Source organism: Petaurus breviceps, unplaced genomic scaffold, assembly GCF_028583685.1.
Source record: "Petaurus breviceps papuanus isolate PSGF00001 unplaced genomic scaffold, PetGlider_PUasm1.0 90594, whole genome shotgun sequence".
Classification (NCBI taxonomy): Eukaryota; Metazoa; Chordata; class Mammalia; order Diprotodontia; family Petauridae; genus Petaurus; species Petaurus breviceps.
The window spans coordinates 5,777,219-5,787,777 of record NW_027187281.1 but is presented as its reverse complement, the minus strand read 5'-3'; the positions used below and the strand labels follow the sequence as shown (position 1 = coordinate 5,787,777).

At 33.2% G+C, this 10,559-nt stretch overlaps 1 non-coding gene across 1 annotated transcript; it reads right to left on the bottom strand.

Annotated features, from left to right (window-relative positions):
- Positions 1–9,715: 9,715 nt before the first annotated feature.
- On the bottom strand, positions 9,716–9,823 carry LOC138142613 (U6 spliceosomal RNA). Its single transcript, XR_011163487.1, has one exon. It is a non-coding gene; the product is annotated as a U6 spliceosomal RNA (small nuclear RNA).
- Between the last annotated feature and the right edge of the window lie 736 nt (positions 9,824–10,559).

Below are 10,559 nucleotides of genomic sequence, written 5' to 3'. Positions count from 1 at the left end.
CACACACACACACACACACACACACACACACACACACACACACACACGCCCTACCCTTTCCATAAAAGTTAATTGACATTTACAATGGAACTGGTGGTTAAATGGACCTGGGGACTAGTTACTGGCACCTCTCAATGGGTGAAGCAAGAAGAACTCATCTGATGGGAGATCTAGAATGGAAGTGGAGACAGCAATAAACCCCTGAGGATACTCTAAAACACTGACAGGTGATATAGCTAGGCTGGCTTTAAGAGAATGATCTACAGCATATTTACTATAACACTTAGATGTTTCAAAAACAAAATAAAAGTATTTGAAGTTTTGTGTCAAAACATAAAACAAATCCATCTTATAAAAGTCTACTGATTTGTTGGAGAAAGAAATGAAGTTGGCACTGTGGAGCATTTAGAATTTGCTCAGGTATTGAAGTCAAGACATCACTTGTGATGTTATTGGTCCTTCTTGAAAATGAAGGCCTCAAAACAACAACGATACAATACACACAGGCACACACACACACACACTACATACATATAGAGAAAGAAAACTACAGATCTCTATATTAATACAAATATATGAAATAAAATATTAGCAAGTAGGTGACTATAACATGTTTGAAAAATTATGCACTATGATCAGATTGGTTTATACCAGGAATTAAAGGTCCATTCTATATAAGGGAGATTATAAATAAAATAATATGTTAATATAAATAATAAAATCATGTGATTATATCAATAAATGCCAAAGAAACCTTTAATTGAATATAACATATTTTCATTAAGACTCTGGAAACAATAGAAATAATTGGACCTTTCCTTAAGTAAATTGCATTTATCTAAATCAAGGGGAAAAAAAGCATCATATGTATTGGAGAAAAGTTGTAGGCTTTTCCAATAAGATCAGGGGTAAAACAAGAATGTCCATTATCATGATTACTATTTAACATAGTGCTAAAATGTTCGCTATAGCATTATGATGTGAAAAAGATATTGGAGTAATATGTGAAGGCAGAGAGAAAACAAAATGATCACTTTTGTAAATGATATGATGGTATACTTAGAAAACCCTAGAGAGTCAACTAAAATTTGAAATAAATTCAGCAAAATTGTAGGATCTAGGAAATATAAATCCTTAGCACTCATAACATGTATGTATGCATGTATATATTTCTCTTAATGCTTATCAAGAACTAGAAAAAGAAATTCCATTAAAAATAACCAAAGAAACTATAAAATACTTGGGAGTTTATCTTTCAAGATTTATTCAAGATTATTTGAATGTAATTATAAAGCAATCTTTTTAGAAATAAAGACAGATGTAGATAACTGGACAAATATTAATTTATCATGGGTATATTCCACCAATCAAAAATATTATGTAAATTAATTTACTTATTCATTGTCATACCAATCAGACTTCCAAAAGAATATTTTATAGAGCTATAAAAAGTAATAAAACCCACATGGAGAAGAATAAAAGACAAGAATCTCAAGGGTAATAGAAAAAAATGGGAAAGAAGTTAGTCTATTAGTACCAAATTTTAAAATGTACCACAAAACAGTAATCATTAAATGATTTGGTGCTGGTTAAAAAACAAGTTAGATGAGTGGAATGGATTATTCAACATAGAGAAGCAAAACAACAACAACAACAACCAAACACAACACAGGAACATAATGTTCAACAAACCCCAAAACCTCAATTCTTGGGGGGAAACTTACTATTTAAAAACTGCTGGAAAGCTGTACATTATTCTGGCAGAAAGTAGGTTCAGACTAGCATTATTATACACCAAGATAAGTACCAAATGGATATATGAGTGTAATGCCATTCACAGAAGCTTTCCAGAAGAACTGCTACAGTGAACAGCTTTTTTTTTTAAGGTTCTGATTACTCAGTATAGTGATCACTCTATTTATTCCATAACAAAAGCAAAACATCCATGGAAAGTCAAGGTACAGCATAATTCAAAATACAGCATTCACCATATTTCAACTTATCACAGAAAATCACAATATAATATTCACAACATAGTCTCAAAGTAAAATAGTCACTCTTAAGTTAATTCAATCAGTCACTTATCAGTAGTATCGAAGTTCCCAGTGGAAGTCTTCCACTCTTGGGGCAAAGCCTTGATTAACTTAATTAGTCACTTATCAGTAGTCTCAAAGTCTTCCACTCTTGGGGCAAAGTCTTGATTAACTCAAGTAGTTACTAATCAGTAGTCTCAAAGTCTTCTACTCTTGGGGCAAAGTCTTGATTAACTCAATCAGTCACTTATCAGTAACAATAGTCAAAGTACTCAAAGTACAATCAGTCACTTATTCAGCAAAGTCTTACTAAGTATCATACACAAAATCCTCCACCCCTTCGGTCACTAGTAAACTATAATTCCATAATTACTCAGTTCCCAAGGAGAGGTCTTTTCATCTTGACTTGGGGTCTGTTCTTAGATTCCCTGGATCCCCTTCCATGGTCCCTGATTCTACCTGGGTTCAATGGCAGACAGCTCTCCGTTCCTTGACCAGCTCTCTGGGGAGGTCCTGATCCACACTGGCATTCACAGGATTTGGTCCATGTCAGCTCCTTCACCATTTCTGCTCCAAGAAATTCAAGGCTCAACCAAGCCACAAACAAACAAAGTCTCAGCATCCTGGTCATGCTTCAGTCACCTGGGCTCCTAGCTCCTGGGCTCCTGGGCTCTGGGGCTCCTGGGCTCCTGGGATCCTGTTCAGAAGAAGCTCCACTACCACAAGTTTTCAGGACTCAGTTCTCCATTCTTCTGTAGCTGTTCTGCCACCAGATCTCGGTCTCAACGAAATTCTGTCTGTGCCTTTCTGGGACTTTTCTTATATACACAGTATTACCTACTTCACTTCCTTCAGCCAACTTCCTGTTACTCAGTAACAAGGGGCAGGAGTTCATACCTTCTGTTCCCCCAATCAGAGGCTTGATCAGTTACTAAGTGTTAAGTACTTGCTACTTTTGCCAACACAAAAGGGATCTTCAAGTTCAAAATTACATTACCATTACAATGAGATATAAAAACTTAGCCCATAAATAATTAGAAGAGCAAGGAAGAAGTTACCTTTCAGATCTATGAATAGAAGAATTCATGACTAAACAAGTGACAGAGAGGATTGCACAAGATGAAATAGACAGTTTTGATTATATAATATTTAAAAAAAGTTTTTATATAAACAAATTAAGTGTAGTTAAAATGATGTGGGATACAGGAAATTGGGGAGGGGAGAAGAATATAACAAGCTTTGCTGATAAAGGTCTTAATTCCTAGATGTACAATGTAAGGAATGGATTCAAATTTATAAGACTAAGAAGCCATTCTCCAATAGATAAAAAAATTTAAAGGATATGAAGAGACAATTTTGAAAGGAGGAAATTCAACTAGCAAAAATGTATGAAAAACTCTCTAAATCGTTAATAGAAAAATTCAAATGGAAGCAACTCTAAGATTCTATTTTCTGTCTATCAGATTGGAAAAGATGAATGAAGAAGGAAATGACAGTTGGAAGGGTACCAGTGAACCATTGGTGGAATTATGAATTGGTCCAATCATTCTGGAAAGTAATTTAGATCAATGCCCAGAAAGTTACCAATCCATACATATCCCTTCATCCAATAATACTACTACTAGGCCTATTGCCCCCCAACCCCCCAATTAAAAAAAAAGCTACTACAAACGTAGTTATAGAAGCTCTTTTCATGGTAGCCAGGAATGGGAAACAAAAATGTTGTCTTCCTTTTAGGGAACAGCTAAACAAATTGTGACGTAAGGATGTAATAAAATATTATTGTGCCACAAGAAATGATGAAATGGACTTTTTTAGAAAAAGTTAGGAAGATCTTTATGAATCCGTATAAAGTGATCTGAACTAGAAGAATATTTTGTACAACGATAACATGATAGAGAAGAAGAGCTTTGAAAGACTTTAGAACTCTGATCAACACACAGAAGACCAAAAAATTGAAGATGAAACGTAACACTCACCTTCTGACAAAAAAAATAAAATGATGAATTTATAATGCAAAATGAGACACACATTTTCAAACATGACCAGTATGGGGAATAGTTTTGCTAGACTACATAGTAATGTATTGAGAGATTTGTTTTTCTTTTAATTTTCTCAAAGTGAGTTTCAGGAGGAAAGAATAGTGGGAGGAATAGATTAATTAAAATACTAAAAAAAAAAAAACCCCAAATTTTAGGGAGTCACAATTCAGTAAAGATAGGCTAGACTCTATTTTTTTTTCATGTTATTGATAAATACTAGGTAGTGTAGTGGATAGAGTATAGACTCAGAGTCAGGAAGACATGAATTCAAATTTTGCCTTACCAGCTGTGTGATATTGGGCAAATCACTTAAGATTTATGTGCCTTAGTTTCCTCATCTATAAAATGGGAATAATAATAGCACCTATTTCACAGGGTTGTTTTGAAAATCAAATGGGTTACCATATATAAAGTACTTTGAATCTTAAAGCATGATATTAATACTTATTATTATGTACCACAGCACACATTGTTAATTGAAGCCTTATTATTGAAAAACTTCATGCAGTAAGGTTAAAGACTTCCTAGGACACAACATCAACAACAACCCATAAATGATCATTTGACTGATACCCTTCTCATGCAATTTTCTCTTTTCCTCATAAACAAATTATGAGTTCAACAGAATCATTTCCATAGTCCTTAATAATAGTAGGCTCAGAGATAAATAATACCTTAGAAAAGAAGATACACAGGGATGGGATAGTTTCACTCCTTAATAACTGAGGAGATTGAGAGGAAAAGGTGATTGATTTTGGTCAAGGAAAAATTATAGACTTTGGAGCAAAGAAGAGAGAGGCGAAAATCTTGCTGAATGAAAAGAAATTAACTAAGCTGTACTAAAGGATATGTGAATGGAGAAAAATATTTAGTTATTCTTTCTTTACAAAAGTCTGGTTATGCTATAAGGTTTGACAAATACAGCCTGGATCCCAAAATGACAATGAGGTATGAATATTACTAATTCATCCATGTGAGGTTCTGTAGATGACCTACTGATACTATTTCACGTATTAAGTCTCATTTTAGATTCTTAGCTAATACACAAATAAATGAAAGGGATTTTTGAAATTAGAATCAAACCATCAGTAGTTATTATTATCTGGGCAGATCTGACCTTAGTAATGTTCCATTTACCTACTTTTGTAGGGAAATGACATCTTCCACATATGTGAATTTGCTTAATGTTATTTGCAAAAATTTAACCATTTCAATAGGAATCTTTCTAAAATATATCATACATTTCCCTGTCTTCTTAACATAATATGCCGAATATGATTTGATCTTTTTCTTAATGAGTCAGGGTCATTATCTTGAGCATCATTAAAGCTCCTAGACTGTATGTAATAAATATGCTGGTACCCATAGGGACTATTTGTTCTTTCCTGAAATGTTCTCAGAATGCTGAACTCTTAATAGTTGCACAAGCTGCTTTTTTCACAGTCTTTTCTCCTGCTGGGCTGTTACCTGTCACTGCCGACATTGACTGTTGTCAGCATTCCTGATTCTAGTAGTTTTCCTCCCATCTTTCACCCTTCTTCAATATAATATAATCTCCCAAATCCTAAGAAGTCAGATAATAATAGTAGTAATTTATATATGAAGGGAAATGGGTCAGTTGTGGTATAGTGAATTGAGAACAGGCCTCACACAGGAAAGCTGCATTAAGATCCTTCTTCTGACATATACTGACTATGTGACCATGTGCAAATCACTTACCTTATCATTACTTCATGCAATTCTCTAAGACCATAAGTTACAGATGAGGTGATACTCTGCATTGTTAGAAGGATTTTCCATAATGGCTGTCTCCTACATGAATGAAATGACAAATCCGGGACCCCTACTTCCAAATTCTTGTCAACAACTGATCTATATAACATGCCATTTTCATAAAAAAAGAATATAAATGAATGAATTTTTATAAATTTAATGCAACAACTAAAAGGCTGTATCAGACAGAATTTCAACAGTGGTTCTCAAACTTTTGGCTCTTTATATCCTTAAAATAGTTTTCTCAATTACATATAAAATCAATTTTTAACATTCATTTAAAATTACTTCTAAATTTATGGAATAAAACCAGCTCTTCCATAACAACGTACAATAAAAAAAAGATTGCATATGAAATTGTAAATCTACCATGTACAACAACTTGCTATTCCTTCTAAATATATGGTAAAATTATCAGGTTAATTTCTTTTTTTCTTCCTTTCCCTACCCAACCCTAGAGATGGCTACCTTAAACACAAATATATATATACATATATATACATATGCATGTACATAAACATATATGTGTATATGTTAAATTATTCTATACATACTTCTATTTATCAGTTCTTTCTCTTGATGCAGATAGCATATGTCTTCATATATCCTTAATTTTTTTTGTGTATTTATAATAGTCAAAATGTTTTTAATTACTTAAAGTCATTCTTAATACAATATTTTTGTTACTGTATACAATGTTTTCTTGGTTCTGATCATTTCACTCTTCACCATTTCATGTAATTCTTTCCATTCCTTTCTAAGATTACTGAGCTCATCATTTCTTATACCATAGTAGTATTCTATCACAATCACATACCACAACTTGTTCAGCCACTCCCCAGTTGATGGGGATCCCTGCAATTTCCAGTTCTTTACCACTACAAAGAGAGTTGCTATAAACACCTCATTCATATTCAAAGTTATAATTACTATGTGTGAATTTCTCTCCATCTTATTTTTAATATTTTCCTTCTCAGTTTCTTTCCCTTTTACCTTATCTTCTCCCCCCAACTCTACCACCCTCTATCATCCCCCTCCAAGAGTCCCTCTTCCCCCTTCTTTCTCAATCCCAATCCACATACACATCCTGAAGTCCCTCTCTCATCCTTTCTCCCCCCTCCCAAATCTAAAAGTCCCTCCTGTACCTTGTCCCCCAGTTTTCTCACCTCTCCTTGTGTTCAGAAGGTTTCTACACCCTTCCAGATGTATTCATTGTTTCCTTTTCAACCCAGATGACAGTAAGTTTCCAATATTGCCAGCCTTCCATCCCCACCAGCTTCCTCTGTATTAGTTCTTCCTTTTGTACCCCTCTTTAAATATATTTACTCCCTTTTATATTTTTTCCTACCCGATTTGTTTTTTTTAGAATCAACCTATTTTATATATAACTCAGCCCAACATTTCTTTCAAACTACCTAGTAATGACGACAGTTTTAAGAATACTGATGACATTTTCATATGTGTGATAAGTAAGCAGCTTGACCTTACTAAAATTGCATAATAATTCATCTTTAAAATTTTTCTCATATTTCTTCTGGATTTTTTATATTGAATTTTCCATTGAGTTCTGATTTTTTTTTGTTACAATTACCTAAAAGTCTTTCAGTTTGTTAAATGCCCATTTTTTCTTCATTCATCAGTATACTCTGCTGGGTAAATTATTATTGTAATGTTCTAAGACCTATGGTCTTTTTGAGTAGAAGCTTCTAAGTTTTGTGAAATTCTGACTGTATTTCTATAGTATTTAAGTTGTTTTTTTCTTGTTTCTTGCAATATTTTCTCCTTAACCTTCTCTTTCAGGTGGTGAATGATATATATTTTTTTCTATTTCTACTTTATCCTCTTGTTCTAGAACTTCAGAGCAATTTAATTTCTTATAATATTATATCCAGATTCTTTTTTTTATCATAACTTTCAGGTAGTCTGCCAATTCTTATATTATCTCTCCTCAATCTATTCTCCAGATCAGTTTCTTTTTAATGAGATGTTTCAGATTCTCTTCTATTTTTTCTAGTTTTATTATTTCTTGTTGTCTTATAATGTCATTCAATTCCTCTTGCCCAAGTTTAGTTTTCAAGGAGTTAATTTCTTCCTTAAGATTTTGTATTTCTTTTCCCAGTTGGTTAAATATCATTTCATAATTTTCTTGGATTTTTTATTTTTTTTCCTAGTTTTTCCTTGATCTCTCTTATTTGATTTTTTAATTCCTTTTTAAGTTTTTCCAAAAAATTCTTTTTTTGGGTTTATGGTCATTTGATCTTACTTTTTGGTAAGTAGAAGTGACTTTTTTTTAAACCTCCCTATCGTCTTCTGAATATGAACCCAGATCTTCTTTTATACCAAAGTAGCTATTTATGGCCACATTCTTATTCTTTGCTTACTCATTTTTATTTTGTTTATCTTATTTTTAGCATATAATAATAATAATAATAATAGTTTTAATCTTGAATTGTGGGCAATGTTGCCTTAGGCTTCAGGGCCTCCCTACTGTTCTTTTCTGAATTCTGTCCCAGGGGCTCATAAAAACATACATTTAAAATTTTTTGAATTCTAAATTATCTCCCTCTCTTTCACCCCTTACCACTGCTTGAGAAGGCAGCAATTTGCTAGGTGTTATATATGTGCTATCATGCAAATCACATGTCCATATTAGTCACGGTAAAAAAGAAAACAGATGAAAATGAAAGAAAAATAAAGTAACAAAAAATTCTTTGATCTGCATTTAGACTTCATCTGTTCTTTCTCTGGAGGTAGAAGGCATCTTTCATCATGGCTCCTTTGGAATTGTCTGGATCATTGCCTTGATCAGAGTAGTCTTTCACAATTGATCATTCTAATGATATTGTTGTTACTATGTACCATAGTACATAGCACTTCCTTATAGCACAAAAGTACTCAATCACAATTATATACTATAGCTTGTGCAGCCATTCCTTAATTGATGGGTATCTGCTCAATTTCCAATTCTTTACTATCACAAAAAGATCTGCTATAAATAATTTCCTACATATAAGTACTTTTCCTTTTTGTTTTAATCTCTTTGTGGTATGAACCTAGTAGTAGTATTGCTGGGTCAAAAAGTATGCACAGCTTTATAGCCCTTTTGGCATAGTTTCAAATTGTTTTCCAGAATGCTTATTATCAGTTCACAATTCCACCAATACTGCATCAGTGTCCCAATTTTTCTATATCTTTTCCAACAATTGTCATCTTCCTTTTCTGTCATATTAGGCAATCTGATATGTGTGAGGTAGTAACTGAGTTGCTTTAATTTTTATTTCTCTAATTAATAGTGATTTAGAACAGTTTTTCATATGACTATAGATAATTTTGATTTCTTCTTCTGAAAACTGCTGATTTGTGTCCTTTTACCATTTGTCAACTGGAGAATGACTCATATTCTTTTAAAATTGACTCAGTTCTCTATATATTTGAGAAATGAGACTTTTAGCAAAGGATCACACTGTAAATTCCCCACCCACACCAACCCCAGTTCCCTGCTTTCCTTCTAATTTTGGCTACATTGTTTTTGTTTTTTCAAAACTTTCTTTAATTCAATGTAATCAAAATTATCCATTTTCTTCCCATAATGCTCTCTACCTTGTTTGGTAATAAATTCTTTCTTCATTCATAGATCTAACAGGCAAAATTTTCCATGCTCCCCTACTTTGCTTATGATATCCCCCCTAATGTCTAAATCATGTATCTGTTTTGACCTTATCTTGGTAAATAATGTTTGATGTTGGCTTGTAGTTTCCAGTTTTCCTAGCAATTTTTGTCAAATAGTGAATTCTTGTTCCAAATGCTTGGATCTTTGTGTTTATGAAACACTAAATTATTACAATCATTTACTATTATGTATTGTGTAAAAAAACATGGAATGTGCTGAATTTGCATGTCATCTTTGTACAGGGACCATGCTAGTTTTCTCTATATTGTTTTCATTTTTAGTATGTGTACTGCCAAAGCAAGTACAGCTCTTCACACTCTTAAAAAAATTTGTTGAGGGATAGGCCTCAAGAGATTTTAATTATATATATAAGAAATTAAAATGTCAGTATTATTATGAAAATAGTTTTTACTTCATAGACCCTCTGAAAGGCTCTGGGGACCCCCAGAAGTCCCTGGACTACATTTGAGAACTGTTGCTCTACATAACTTTTTGTTGTTGTTGGGATATATTGTGGACCTACTGTGGGAGAAAAAAAAAGATGAGGTCCACAGTGACAAGGTCTATTAGTGGTAGGAGGAAAGGATGAAATAAGAAAGGAGAAAAGATAAGTGGGAAGTAGATTTCAAGGTCATGCTGACTTGAAAATGCTGAGGGCAATATGAAGTAAAGAAGGCACAATAATCCTTGGCTCAATGAATGGATTAAAAGGGGCCATCAGAAGATGGTCGTTGTTACAATCTATGAAATTTATTGTATGATTATACTCAAGGGTTTAGCATGGCATACTGAATAGAAAAGCTTTACAGGTCAGAGTGACATGAGAAATTTGAGGAGGGGGGAAATATTTCTGGGAGGAGAGATCAAGAAAAAAAACCTTATGGGAAAGGTCTCAACTGGGCCTTGGGAAAAAAAAAGAAGACTTTAACATTATATATTTATTTTTACATGTGTTTATAATCTGTCCCTCCCACTTCATTCCCTTATTCCATTCAACAGGAAACCCCAAAACAAAATCTCATCATAAACATTCATAGTCCA